We start from the raw sequence: 14,406 nt of genomic DNA on the forward strand, positions 1-14,406 counted from the left end.
ACTTATCATATGATGTGATGCACCAGAATCCACAATCAATGGTTTATATACTCGTTTAGCATTATGACATAGATTACTAAATGATGGATGCATCCTATCAGTTCTAGCAATGTGGGCATTTCCATACTCATTTCTAGCTTCTAACCGTTCGACTAGTTCTCTAATCAAGTGATCATCCTTATATGCAATCATAGAAGCTCCAAAGGAATAACCATAAGTGTTACCGTTTTCCTTTAGCATTTTGAAGAGAGCATCAAGGTCTGATCTCTTGATGTAGTCATCATTGCTGCGTGAGCTTGAGGCGCCCGTGTAAGCCACCAGTGACTTCCCATTCCCATCATTGCCTCCAAGGCCATCCACCTCACTCGTCTTGCTGGTGCCAGCTCCACTTGAACCTTCAGTCACATTTGCCCTTCCCTCACGCTCCTTCATGAACATGGCCGGCTTGAGGTGTGGGTGTAGTATCCAGCATTGGCTCTTCTTATGTCCATGCTTCTTGCAATGATCACAGTTGCCATTGAACTTCCTGTCCTCATACTTCCCGTGAGATGCCTTGTTTGCTTGTGGAGCTTCGGTTGAGTCCTCAAGAGCTGCTTTATTGGCAAGAGAGAGCTCCCCCTTTCCTCCAAACAACCCCATAGATCCCTGCTCCCTTTGGATTTGCGCACACACCTCCTCAAGGTCTGGAAGCTTGTCTGACCTTAACATGTGCTGGATGAGTTGAGTGTAGGCCGGGTTCAGCGTGAGAAGCAACCCAAAGACCTTGTCTTGCTCGCGCCTCTCATTCAACTGATCCGGATCAGTTGTGGTCGGCCTCAGCATCTCCAGCTCTGACCATAAGGACCTGAACCTCCCCAAGTGCTTAGTGAACTCCATATCCTCTTGCACTAGACGGTTGATCGCTTGCTTCACTTCAAACACACGGCTGAGGTTGGAAGTGTTCCCATACACCTTCTTCAGCGTGTCCCACAGCTCTTTGGCTGATTCACAGTAGCTGTAGGCATCCACGATAGCTGGGTCCAAGGATGCGTGTAGAACCGTCATCACCAGCATGTCTTCTTGTTGCCATTTCTCCACAGCCGCTTCATTGGAGACCTCTTCTTGATCTCCTCCCTGAGTAATGAGTTTCGGAGCCTCCCCTGTTGTGATGTGCCCCCACAAACCCTTACTTCCCACCGCAGTCTTCACCATCCGAGACCACACAAGGTAGTTGCTACCTTTGAAAGTAACCGCTACCTTCATCCTCATGTTCATCCCATGTTCCATCTTTGCTCAGCTTGACTTGAAAACTTGAATCTTGAATCTCGTACACATCAACCTTGAGTCTAGAATCACGCAAACACACAGAACGTAGCACAGCTTCAACTACATTGTATCACAGCTTCACCACCTTCAAAGCTACTCGTGTGTAGCTTCAAACCCCAGATTCAAATGAACCTGGCTCTGATACCATATGAGATTAAGAGATCCTTAGAGTAATCAGAATATAAGAGAGTGTTTAAGTAGAGATTAGGAAGAGTTTATGAAAGATTAAGAGACTAGAGAGCCGTTTAGTGTCTAAGAGAGAATCATTGTGTCCTAAGAGATTTGAGAGACTCAGAACTGCTTAATGTTATTAATGAGTGAGGTTACATATTTATAAGAGAGCTACAAGGGTTTCCAAGACTCGAAATGGGCACTATTGAAGCATGTGGAGTCAAAGGTTGCTTTAGGGATGGACGGATAAGAGGACTCGCATGCTTCCTCTCTTTACAGCCTGTCACAGCCTGGCATGCTCTTCCCTTATCCGCTCAACGTTCTGATCCTTCTCCTCTTGAGTAACTCTTCCGCGTTTACCATTTCACTTGGGCAATGCATGGTAAGTTTTGGTCGAGGCTTGGATGGTACGGGCTGTACGGCTTGTACGGCCTTGTACGGACGTCCGTACCATACTCTCTCTAAACTCCACTCGGCCTCATCTCTTCATCTCCTCAACTCCTCTTCTCTTCTCACTTATATGCTTAACTCAACTCACCAGATTCATCCTGGTTTGATTGGAACGACGAAGAAGCTGTCCTATTCCCAAACTGGGAAACTGGAATCACCTGATTTGAAAGTGGGATAACTTCTTCATCCAAACTGCTATGAGATTTATTCAACTTCCTAGTGATTCTCCAGCACTTTATGTATACAAAGTAAAGCTTCTCACAAAGTGATTCATCCAGGTTTGACTGGAACGACAAAGAAGCTGTGCTATTCCCAAACTGGGAAACCGGAATCACCTGATTTGAAAGTGGGATAACTTCTTCATCCCAACTCCTATGAGATTTATTCAACTTCCTGGTGATTCTCCACCACTTTATGTATACAAATCAAGCTTCTCACAAAGTGATTCATCCTGGTTTGATTGGAACGACGAAGAAGCTGTGCTATTCCCAAACTGGGAAACTGGAATCACCTGATTTGAAAGTGGGATAACTTCTTCATCCCAACTCCTATGAGATTTATTCAACTTCCTGGTGATTCTCCACCACTTTATGTATCCAAATCAAGCTTCTCACAAAGTGATTCATCCTGGTTTGATTGGAAAGACGAAGAAGCTGTGCTATTCCCAAACTGGGAAACTGGAATCACCTGATTTGAAAGTGGGATAACTTCCTCTTGCCAACTCCTATGAGATTTATAAAACTTCCTGGTGATTCTCCACCACTTTATGTATCCAAATCAAGCTTCTCACAAAGAGATTCATCCAGGTTTGATTGGAACGACGAAGAAGCTGTGCTATTCCCAAACTGGGAAAATGGAATTACCTGATTTGAAAGTGGGATAACTTCTTTTTGCCAACTCCTATGAGATTTATTCAACTTCCTGGTGATTCTCCACCACTTTATGTATCCAAATCAAGCTTCTCACAGAGAGATTCATCCAGGTTTGATTGGAACGACGAAGAAGCTGTGCTATTCCCAAACTGGGAAACTGGAATCACCTGATTTGAAAGTGGGATAACTTCTACATCACAACTCCTATGAGATTTATTAAACTACCTGGTGATTCTCCACCACTTTATGTATCCAAATCAAGCTTCTCACAAAGTGATTCATCCTGGTTTGATTGGAACGACGAAGAAGCTGTGCTATTCCCAAACTGGGAAACTGGAATCACCTGATTTGAAAGTGGGATAACTTCTTCATCCCAACTCCTATGAGATTTATTCAACTTCCTGGTGATTCTCCACCACTTTATGTATCCAAATCAAGCTTCTCACAAAGTGATTCATCCTGGTTTGATTGGAAAGACGAAGAAGCTGTGCTATTCCCAAACTGGGAAACTGGAATCACCTGATTTGAAAGTGGGATAACTTCTTCTTGCCAACTCCTATGAGATTTATTCAACTTCCTGGTGATTCTCCACCAGTTTATGTATCTAAATCAAGCTTCTCACAAAGAGATTCATCCTGGTTTGAATGGAACGACGAAGAAGCTGTGCTATTACCAAACTGGGAAACTGGAATCACCTGATTTGAAAATGGGATAACTTCTTCTTGCCAACTCCTATGAGATTTATTCAACTTCCTGGTGATTCTCCACCAGTTTATGTATCGAAATCAAGCTTCTCACAAAGAGATTCATCCTGGTTTGATTGGAACGACGAAGAAGCTGTCCTATTCCCAAACTGGGAAACTGGAATCACCTGATTTGAAATTGGGATAACTTCTTCATCCAAACTGCTATGAGATTTATTCAACTTCCTGGTGATTCTCCAGCACTTTATGTATCCAAAGTAAAGCTTCTCACAAAGTGATTCATCCAGGTTTGACTGGAACGACAAAGAAGCTGTGCTATTCCCAAACTGGGAAACCGGAATCACCTGATTTGAAAGTGGGATAACTTCTTCATCCCAACTCCTATGAGATTTATTCAACTTCCTGGTGATTCTCCACCACTTTATGTATCCAAATCAGGCTTCTCACAAAGTGATTCATCCTGGTTTGATTGGAACGACGAAGAAGCTGTGCTATTCCCAAACTGGGAAACTGGAATCACCTGATTTGAAAGTGGGATAACTTCTTCATCCCAACTCCTATGAGATTTATTCAACTTCCTGGTGATTCTCTATGATTTTTAAAGAGATCTCTACTCTGGTAGTATGTGTGTGTGTATAAGCTTCAATGAAGAATGATTAGAGATTGTTCTAGGTGATATAGAGAGAGAGATTGGTGAGAGTGTTTGTGAGTGTATGAGAGACTTTAAGGACAGAGATTAAGAGACTTAAGAGACTAGAGAGACTGACAGAATAAGAGACTGAAGATTAGTGTTTCAGATTAGAGAAGGAGAGGGGAAACCCCCTTACTCACTTAAGGGTTACAAAAACGTCCACACATAGCCTTTATATAGGCTTTACAAGTTTGCAATCATAAACCCTTAATCTAATGGCTAAAAATGACTTGAGAATGAATGGCTAGGATGTAGTCTTGGATCTGGTCTTCACAATCTTGGTGATGGTCTCTGATTGGCTAAAGGAATCTGGTAAGAGAAGCTTGGATGGTTCAGATTGCCCATGTTTGAAATGGATGGATAAGATGGAGCCTTGTGTGTTCCATGGTCAAAAGGTGCTTTACCTTTTGACCAGCTACTTTCCAGCTAGCAACAGGTCACGCCCAGCTCCTCTCTTATCCATTCCCAACAGTCACAAGCTCAGATAACTCCTCCTTGCTCCCTAAGTTTGCACATCTCCATCTCGGGTCAATCCGGGTAAAGTGGTACGGCCTGCTCATCCGTACGGTTGATGGTACGGACCTGATGTCCGTACCTCGCCCTATATTTGCACAACTTCACCAAGCTTCTTCAATAGATGAACCAGATCATGTTTTGGGTTGCCCTAACTTTGCACCAGACCCAAACTCCTCCATACTTCTCTTTTGGCTCCATTTCACTCTTCAAGTCAACACTCCCCCTCAAGCTTGACTTTAGGAGATCCTAAGCCAAGCTTGGAACTCTGAAGAGTCTCCCTCATTAAAAACCTTACAAGGAAAACCCATTGGGACAAAACCTTGCAAGGGAAAAAGAGTAGAGCTCTCCAAAGCCTAGGGATTGGCCAGTGAGCTCTCGTGCCTTAAAACTAATGTGGTTGGACACAAGAAGCTCTGGATCACGGCCTAATAGGTGCAGCAACTCTTCACAGCTTTGCCTACACTTCACACTTCAGCTTCACCTCTTCATGGAAACGGTTTGAATTCTCCCCCTCTCAACTGATTTCACAGCCTCTTTAGAGAAGCTAAGAGATGACCCGGAACTGTTTAATGAGGCATCAAGCAATGGTACCTGATACATTATCCCAAAGGTGCATCAGTACCTATCAACACCAAGAAAATGAATATCCTGCATCCCAATTGATGCACACAATCTCACAATTCAATCATAAACATTTTCAGTATCTTTTCAAACACAAGCAATGAATAAGATGAATGAAAAAGGATTGAAAAGAGTTTTAAAAGTCTAAGGGAACTTCCCTTGTGTTTTTGTGAGTTTCCTAACTCGGCCAATGCACCATCTTCATGGCATCATCAACTTCTTGGAAAGGCAGAATGGATTCATCAGCTTCTCCTCAATCACCTCTCATTGAAGCCGCATTGATGGATAGCCTTCTTCCTCACTTGCCAAGACTGCTCTGAACAGCCTCTTTCCTAGACACGCCACTGACTTGGCTCGGTTGATGATCCTTTGTAGAAGCCTTTGCAAAGACTTGTTACTGACCATGGATCATATAAGACTCCCCCTCAAGCTTAGAACCGAGACTAGAAGGAGCTAAGCTTGTGATGATCCTATGCATCTCCATGGTCTAATAACTATCATCTTTTATGATAGCTTTCTTCTTGTGAGTTTACTCTCTTCCTTAACCAGGAACTAGGGTGTTTGAATCACCATATAGAGTCTCACAAGACACACTTCTCATTGCATAATGACCCATGCTACACTTCCTGTAGACTAGGGACTAGATATGTCCAATGGTATTATACAATGGCCATCTCTCATTGCATACTCAATCACACTACACTTCCTGTAGATTATGGACAAACATGTCCTAGTGATGATATGCAATGGCACAAGACCTTTGTATTTACATTCTTGGTTGTTGGCGAGTTACATGTATCACATTCCTTGTGTACCTAACACCACCACAACTCAATGCAAGATCAGATCATCCCATTGGGATCAAACCAAGATTATCCATCATGTTTGATCACCAATGCCACAATAATATATGATACTTGAAACAAGCTAGACAATCAAGACAATCAATTCAATTTTTTTTTAAATGCAACAATAGATGAATGCATTAGGTTAAACACTAACTATATGAATGAAACAGATTCAATCCAAATGGAACACAAGTCTAGAGATGATACTTATGCAATCAAGGCGACAAGAGTGACTCAATTCATGCTTATGCTCACTAGTTTTATCAAAGCCAATGATTCAAGTAGCTTAGACATACTTCTAAATGCTTATAAGACATCACTGATGGATTTAACTATGGCATAGCAACAATCAGAACTGGACTGAGTCAAGACAAGCAGATTTCAATTTCTAACAATGACAATGCAAGTTCTATACTTAAGTTCTCTAAATGCAAAGCTTACATCAGTACATTTGCAATTTAGGCTCATTTTTAAATGCATTACTACATGAATGCACAATCTTAAAGTATTAGCTATATGAATGCAACAGGTTCAATCCATGAGCAATATTAAAGCTATGCACAACAGTTTCAATCAAAACCAATGATGCAAGCAACTTAGACAATTTCTAATTGATGCAAGACTTTCATTGATGGATTAAACATAGGCAATAGCATCAGATAACAATAGGATTGAATTTAAGACAGTATGAGTCATGCTTGTTGACATGAAGACATTCAGAGTATAAACAAGAAGTAGAGATCAAGAGAAGCATGCTTGATGAGGAATTAAGTGGCGCATCCGTACAAGGGTGTACGGATATCTCTCCCTTAACCTAGCTTGGATATCAAGGCAAGTAATGGTAAGGCATTGACATGAGATCACGTGTAAGAGCATCCTAAGTCCCTGGAGTTGTTTAATATAAAGGAGGTGACCGTTGGAAGCTAAGGAACAAAGCAAGATCACATGTGAGGTTAAGGAAGAGAGAGATTGGCGAGAGGTCACTATCACCTCACCTGTCCGAGCTCAGCTTGTCCTATTTGTCTACATTGTTTATAGTTTCTTGTTTGTCTTAGTATAGCAACTTGTAGTCTATATTAAGGATGTAACCAGACACAACATGAATCAAGGAAATGAGTTCCTCTTCTCTTTAGTCTTATGCGATTCTCTCTCTCTCTCTCTCTCGCTCTCTCAATTCTCTTCACCTTCTTCATAATTCTCATAATGACTTAAACAAATCTCAAATTCTTTCATGGTATCAGAGCAACCTTACTCTTGAGACCTAAACCTTTTTTTCTTTCTTCCGAAAATTCTCTGAGTTCTAAATTCTATTTTTGGCAAAGTTCATCTTGTTCTTGATTCTTTGTTTCCAGAATTTGCCAAAAAATAGCAAAAACCATCCGAAACCTTCTCTTTTCTTTTCTCTCTTGATGGATACCTCTGAGAACACAAAGATGGTGATGATACCAGTCACACTCAAGGGTCCTAACTACCTGACATGGGCAAGACTTGCCAAAACAGCTCTCGGAGGCAGAGGTCTTTGGGAAATTGTTGAAGAAGGCCGCCCCACCAAGAAGACTGTCCTAGGAGAGGATGGCAAAGAGGTGGTGATTGCGGATGCTGGGGAGAAGAAGAAAGGTCAGGAGGACCTCATGGTGTTGTCTATCATCCAGAATAGCCTCGCTCCTTCTCTCCAAGAGGCTTATGCTTTTTGTGAGACCTCCAAAGAGTTGTGGGACACTCTTAAGAAGGTATATGCTAATAAATCCAACATAAGCAAGGTGTATGAAGTGAAAGGAGCCATCAACTCTCTCAGTCAAGAGGACACAGACTTTGATGCTCACTTTGGGAAGTTCCGGTCCCTATGGGCCGAGTTAGAGATGCTCAGGCCAGCCACTGTCGACCCAGATGTTCTCCATGAGAGGAGAGAGCAGGATAAGGTCTTTGCCTTACTACTTACCCTTAACCCAGGGTATGATGACCTAATCAGGCACATACTGAGGAACAAGGAGCTTCCCTCCCTTGATGAAGTGTGTGCGGAGATTCAAAAGGAGCACGGCTCAGTGGGTCTCTTTAAGAGAAAGGGAGAGATGGTGATGGCCAATCAAGCTGAAGGGGCCGAGAACAAACCTGCCGGAGTAGCCAACAAAGGATACTATAAGCCTGAGGATAGGAAGGTGTGGGTGTGTGACCACTGCAAGAAGAAGGGTCATGGGAAGGACAAGTGCTGGATCCTTCACCCACATCTCAAACCGGCCAAATTCAGAACTGAAGGAAGGGCCAACTACTCGGGTGACATTGGAGAAACATCCAACCGCTCTCAAGCTGTTGAGGAGAAGAAGCAGGGCCATGATGATACCATCAAGAAGTCTGACATTGAGGCTCTCATCAAAGCTCTTAAGGAGTCCGGTAACACCCTTGGAACTTCTCTTAATGCTACTTATCACACGCCTAGAGGTCTCTTTACTTCTTATCAAGTAGCTCACCAAACTGAGAGAGTTAAGCCTTTAGTTATAGACTCAGGCGCCTCTCACCATATGATAAGTGATGTTAACTTGATTAGTAACATAGAACCTGTGATAGGAAATGTGATGATAGCTAATGGTGATAAAATTCCAATTAAGGGAGTAGGAACACTTAAGCTGTTTGATAAAGACTCTAAAGCTTTCTACATGCCTACTTTTGCCTCTAACCTTCTTTCTGTAAAAAGGGCTACCACTGATCTAAATTGTAATGTCATATTTAGCCCTAATGAAGTTGTGTTTCAGGATATTGAGACTCTTAAGTTGATTGGCAAAGGTGTGACAAAGGGAGATCTCTACCTTCTTGAAGACGCCAAGACTCCTTCTTATTTATCTTCAGCTTTTAGTTCAATACCTGTCTTAGATCATGATGTATTGTGGCATGCTAGGCTAGGCCATCCTCACTCCCGTGCACTGAACTTGTTGTTACCTGATATTTCTTTTAAAAATGATGGCTGTGAAGCTTGTATCCTTGGTAAACATTGCAAGACCGTTTTCCCTAAGTCATCTACAATCTATGAAAATTGCTTTGATCTTATACACTCTGATGTTTGGACTGCACCATGCATATCTAGGGAGAATCATAAGTATTTTGTCACATTTATAGATCAGAAATCAAAATATACTTGGCTGACTATGATTCCAACTAAAGATAGAGTGCTAGATGCTTTCATTAACTTCCAAACTTACATAACTAATCAATTCAATGTTAAGATCAAAGTGTTCAGGTCAGACAATGGGGGGGAATACACAAGTCATGGTTTCAAAAATTACCTAGCCAAGCATGGAATACTTCATCAAACGAGCTGTCCATATACACCCCAACAGAATGGAGTGGCTGAGAGAAAAAACCGGCACCTTATGGGCGTGGCCAGATCCATGATGTTTCAGACCAATGTTCCTAAGCGGTTCTGGAGTGATGCAGTCATGACAGCATGTTATCTGATCAACCGCACTCCAACCAGAATCCTTGGTGACCTCACACCATATGAGGTACTGAACAAAAGAAAACCCTCTATTGATCATTTACGTGTATTTGGTTGCTTGTGTTATGTCTTGCAGCCAGATGGACAGAGAAACAAGCTTGAGCCACGGAGCACCAAGGCAGTTTTTCTTGGCTATTCCACTACCCAAAAGGGGTATAAATGCTATGTTCCAGAGGCCAGGAAGGTCTTAGTCTCCAGAGATGTGAAGTTTGTGGAATCCAGAGGATACTTTGAGAAGAAAAGTTGGGATGAGCTCAAAGATCTCTCTCAACCTTCCTCGGACAGAGCAGACACACTAAGGCGGCTTATGCAGAACTTGGGAATCAGTTTGTTTCCATCTGCTGGCACTCAGGAGACTGGAGCTGTTCCGGAGACAGTGAGAGCTCCACAAGATTCTACCACAACCCCACATCCTCATCCTGATCCTGAATGGGGGAACAACAATGATCATGAGGCTGAGAGCAATGATCCTAATGTTCATGATCCGGATGAGCAGATGCAGCAAGAGGCTGACCAAACCACTGATGTGAACTCTGGAGGAGTCGAATCAAGTGGACAAGAAGATGTACAAGAGGTGCAGCAGCTTAGGAGAAGCACAAGACAGAGGAAACCGGTTTCAAACTGGAACAACACTAGAGTATACTTCAACGCAGAGGCAGTAGCTCATCCACCCAGTGCCGTGTGCTCCCTTGCTTACTATCCAGAAGAACATCAAGCCTTTGTGGGTTCATTGGATCAGGAATGGATACCAAGAACATATGCAGAAGCTATGGACAATGATGAATGGAGGGAATCAGTGAATGATGAAATGGGAGCTATGGAAAGAAACAACACCTGGTATGAGACAGAGCTTCCAAGAGGGAAGAAAGCCGTGACCAGTAGACTCATACACACCATCAAGTATCTTGCAAATGGGAAACCAGAAAGAAAGAAGACCAGGCTGGTGGCAAGGGGATACACACAAGTGTATGGAGAAGACTATCTAGACACCTTTGCACCAGTGGCCAAGCTTCATACAATCCGGATAGTTCTCTCACTAGCAGTGAACCTAGAGTGGGATCTTTGGCAAATGGATGTGAAGAATGCTTTCTTGCAAGGTGAACTAGAAGATGAAGTATACATGAGGCCACCTCCCGGAATGGAAGAGATGGTGAAACCAGGGAATGTTCTTAGACTCAGAAAGGCTATCTATGGCTTAAAGCAATCACCAAGAGCCTGGTACCACAAGCTAAGTACTACACTGAATGGAAGAGGCTTTGTGAAGTCTCAAGCTGATCATACACTCTTTACTCTCACAAGCAAGCAAGGGATTGTGGTAATCCTAGTCTATGTGGATGATATCATCATCACTGGTAGTAACAAGGAGGGAATCAACTCAACCAAGACATTCCTCAAGACTGCATTTGACATCAAGGATCTAGGAGAGCTGAAGTACTTCCTCGGCATTGAGATGTGCAGAACTAAGGAAGGATTGTTTCTGTCCCAAAGAAAGTATACTTTGGACATTCTAAAGGAGGCAGGAGACCTTGGAGGAAGAGTGGCCAAGACACCACTAGAAGAAGGCTACAAGGTTATGCGTGAGGGGGAGGTTGATGCAACTCCCTTTGAGGATGTCAAGAGGTATAGAAGAATGGTTGGGAAGCTTATCTATCTTACTATCACAAGGCCGGATGTGTGTTTTGCTGTGAACCAAGTGAGCCAACATATGCAAGCTCCTAAGGTACATCATTGGAACATGGTGGAAAGGATCTTGAGATACTTAAGAGAGGCGCCAGGTCAAGGAGTGTGGATGGCTTGCAACAAGAGTACTGAAGTTGTTGGGTATTGTGATGCTGATTGGGCTGGAGATCGAGTTGATAGGAGATCAACCACAGGCTATTGCACCTTTATTGGAGGAAATCTAGTCACATGGAAGAGCAAGAAGCAGAAGGTGGTCTCTTGCTCAAGTGCTGAGGCAGAGTACCGATCTATGAGGAAGCTTACTAGTGAACTCATATGGATCAAGGGACTGCTAAAGGACTTGGGCATAGAGATCTCCACGCCAATGACTATGCATTGTGACAATCAGGCAGCAATACACATTGCATCAAACTCTGTGTTCCATGAGAGGACTAAGCATATAGAAGTGGACTGTCACAAGGTGAGACAAGCAGTAGAGCAACAAGTGATCCTCCCATGTTACACAAGAAGTGAGGATCAGCTGGCTGACATCTTCACCAAGGCAGCCAGCAGCAAAGTTTGTGAGTCCATCCTTCCAAGGCTTGGACTCATAAACATTCCATGTCAATGATCCCCTCACCATGGAGTGTTCTACTCTTTTTCCTTTGCTTGGTTTTTATCCCAAGTGGTTTTTCCAAGTAAAGGTTTTAATGAGGGAATACTTCATGCCTTTCCAAGCTTGACACTCTCCACTGTCAAGCTTGAGGGGGAGTGTTGACATGAAGACATTCAGAGTATAAACAAGAAGTAGAGATCAAGAGAAGCATGCTTGATGAGGAATTAAGTGGCGCATCCGTACAAGGGTGTACGGATATCTCTCCCTTAACCTAGCTTGGATATCAAGGCAAGTAATGGTAAGGCATTGACATGAGATCACGTGTAAGAGCATCCTAAGTCCCTGGAGTTGTTTAATATAAAGGAGTTGGAAGCTAAGAAACAAAGCAAGATCACATGTGAGGTTAAGGAAGAGAGAGATTGGCGAGAGGTCACTATCACCTCACCTGTCCGAGCTCAGCTTGTCCTATTTGTCTACATTGTTTATAGCAACTTGTAGTCTATATTAAGGATGTAACCAGACACAACATGAATCAAGGAAATGAGTTCCTCTTCTCTTTAGTCTTATGCGATTCTCTCTCTCTCTCTCTCAATTCTCTTCACCTTCTTCATAATTCTCATAATGACTTAAACAAATCTCATATTCTTTCAATGCTTATGTATGCAAAGCAATTTATCAATCATGATGCAAGCAGCAGAGACATTCTACTCAATTCTACAACACATTCATGATGATTCAAGTTATGGCAACACACATGAGAATGCAATAAACCGAACATGAGATTCTAAAACTCTAGACATTACTAAATATTAATAGGACAATGCAGCAGAAACATTTTCAGTGCAATTAGCCTAGACATTCTACTAGAAACTATAAACTCTTAATGGAATTAGGGAAAGCACAGAGTATACTCAAGAGATAGACCTATCAAGACATATTAAAATAGATGAGACTAGGTTTACTCCCTTGGTTAAGCTGATGAAGAGTGGTTCTTAAATTTGCCACTTGAATCCCCACTTCTTCTTCTTCTCTTATTACAATCACCCTTCTGAATTCGCCACCATGATGGAATGCTTGTGGATGCTTCAGCTACTTCTTCAATCACCTCACAATAGAAGCCGCCTTGATAGAGTAGCCTTCTTCTTCACACAGCCAAGAGTGCTCTGTCTTAGTTTGAGCACCCTCTTGAATAGGCATGCCACTGCCTAGACCCGGTTGGCTTCTTCTTCAGTTTACTTGCAATGGTAGTAGGAAGACCAGTGAGCTTCAAGTGGGTTTTACAACCATCTGCGCTTCACCCTTCTTGTAGTAACTCTCCATTGCACACACAATGGACACCATTCTTTCTCTTTAAACTCGGATTTGGTGATGACTAGGAACACCTTTTGTGAACCTGAAACATCACTCAAACTCTAGCCAAGATAAGACACAATTGCATTGGGATCAATCCTTGACTTCATCAAGTTTGATCACCAATGTCTCAAGCTTTATAACATTAGATATAATCAAGACAATGTCAAGTTCTTATCTATGCAAGCAACCATTCTCTAAATACTAAGCAAGACCTTATCAGATTCAAGTCAAAGTATTTAGGCAATTTTAACCATTCCTTAATATGCAACTTAGACTTTAATCTAAATGCAACAATAAACAAGGGCAGCAACAAGGCAGTATGCATTAATCTTAATCAGTTTCTAAATCATGAAAGCCAGTAAGATTGGATAATATAATCTATCATCTTAACATGACAAGTTAATTTAGAACTGACATTAAGCATTTAACCATTTTCAATAGTATTGATGTCAAAACTTGATTAATAAATCATCAAGTTTGATTTCCAATATCACAAGCAATGCAACAGATAGACACAAGGCATTATCAAGTTCTATTCTTTGCAAGCTAACTCTCTAAGTACTGTTGAGTTGAGTTAAGCATATAAGTGAGAAGAGAAGAGGAGTTGAGGAGATGAAGAGATGAGGCAGAGTGGAGTTTAGAGAGAGTATGGTACGGACGTCCGTACAAGGCCGTACAAGCCGTACAGTCCGTACCATCCAAGCCTCGACCAAAACTTACCATGCATTGCCCAAGTGAAATGGTAAACGCGGAAGAGTTACTCAAGAGGAGAAGGATCAGAACGTTGAGAGGATAAGGGAAGAGCATGCCAGGCTGTGACAGGCTGTAAAGAGAGGAAGCATGCGAGTCCTCTTATCCGTCCATCCCTAAAGCAACCTTTGACTCCACATGCTTCAATAGTGCCCATTTCGAGTCTTGGAAACCCTTGTAGCTCTCTTATAAATATGTAACCTCACTCATTAATAACATTAGGCAGTTCTGAGTCTCTCAAATCTCTTAAGACACAATGATTCTCTCTTAGACACTAAACGGCTCTCTAGTCTCTTAATCTTTCATAAACTCTTCCTAATCTCTACTTAAACACTCTCTTATATTCTGATTACTCTAAGGATC

The sequence above is a fragment of the Brassica rapa genome, unplaced genomic scaffold (assembly GCF_000309985.2).
Source record: "Brassica rapa cultivar Chiifu-401-42 unplaced genomic scaffold, CAAS_Brap_v3.01 Scaffold0683, whole genome shotgun sequence".
NCBI classification, from domain to species: Eukaryota; Viridiplantae; Streptophyta; class Magnoliopsida; order Brassicales; family Brassicaceae; genus Brassica; species Brassica rapa.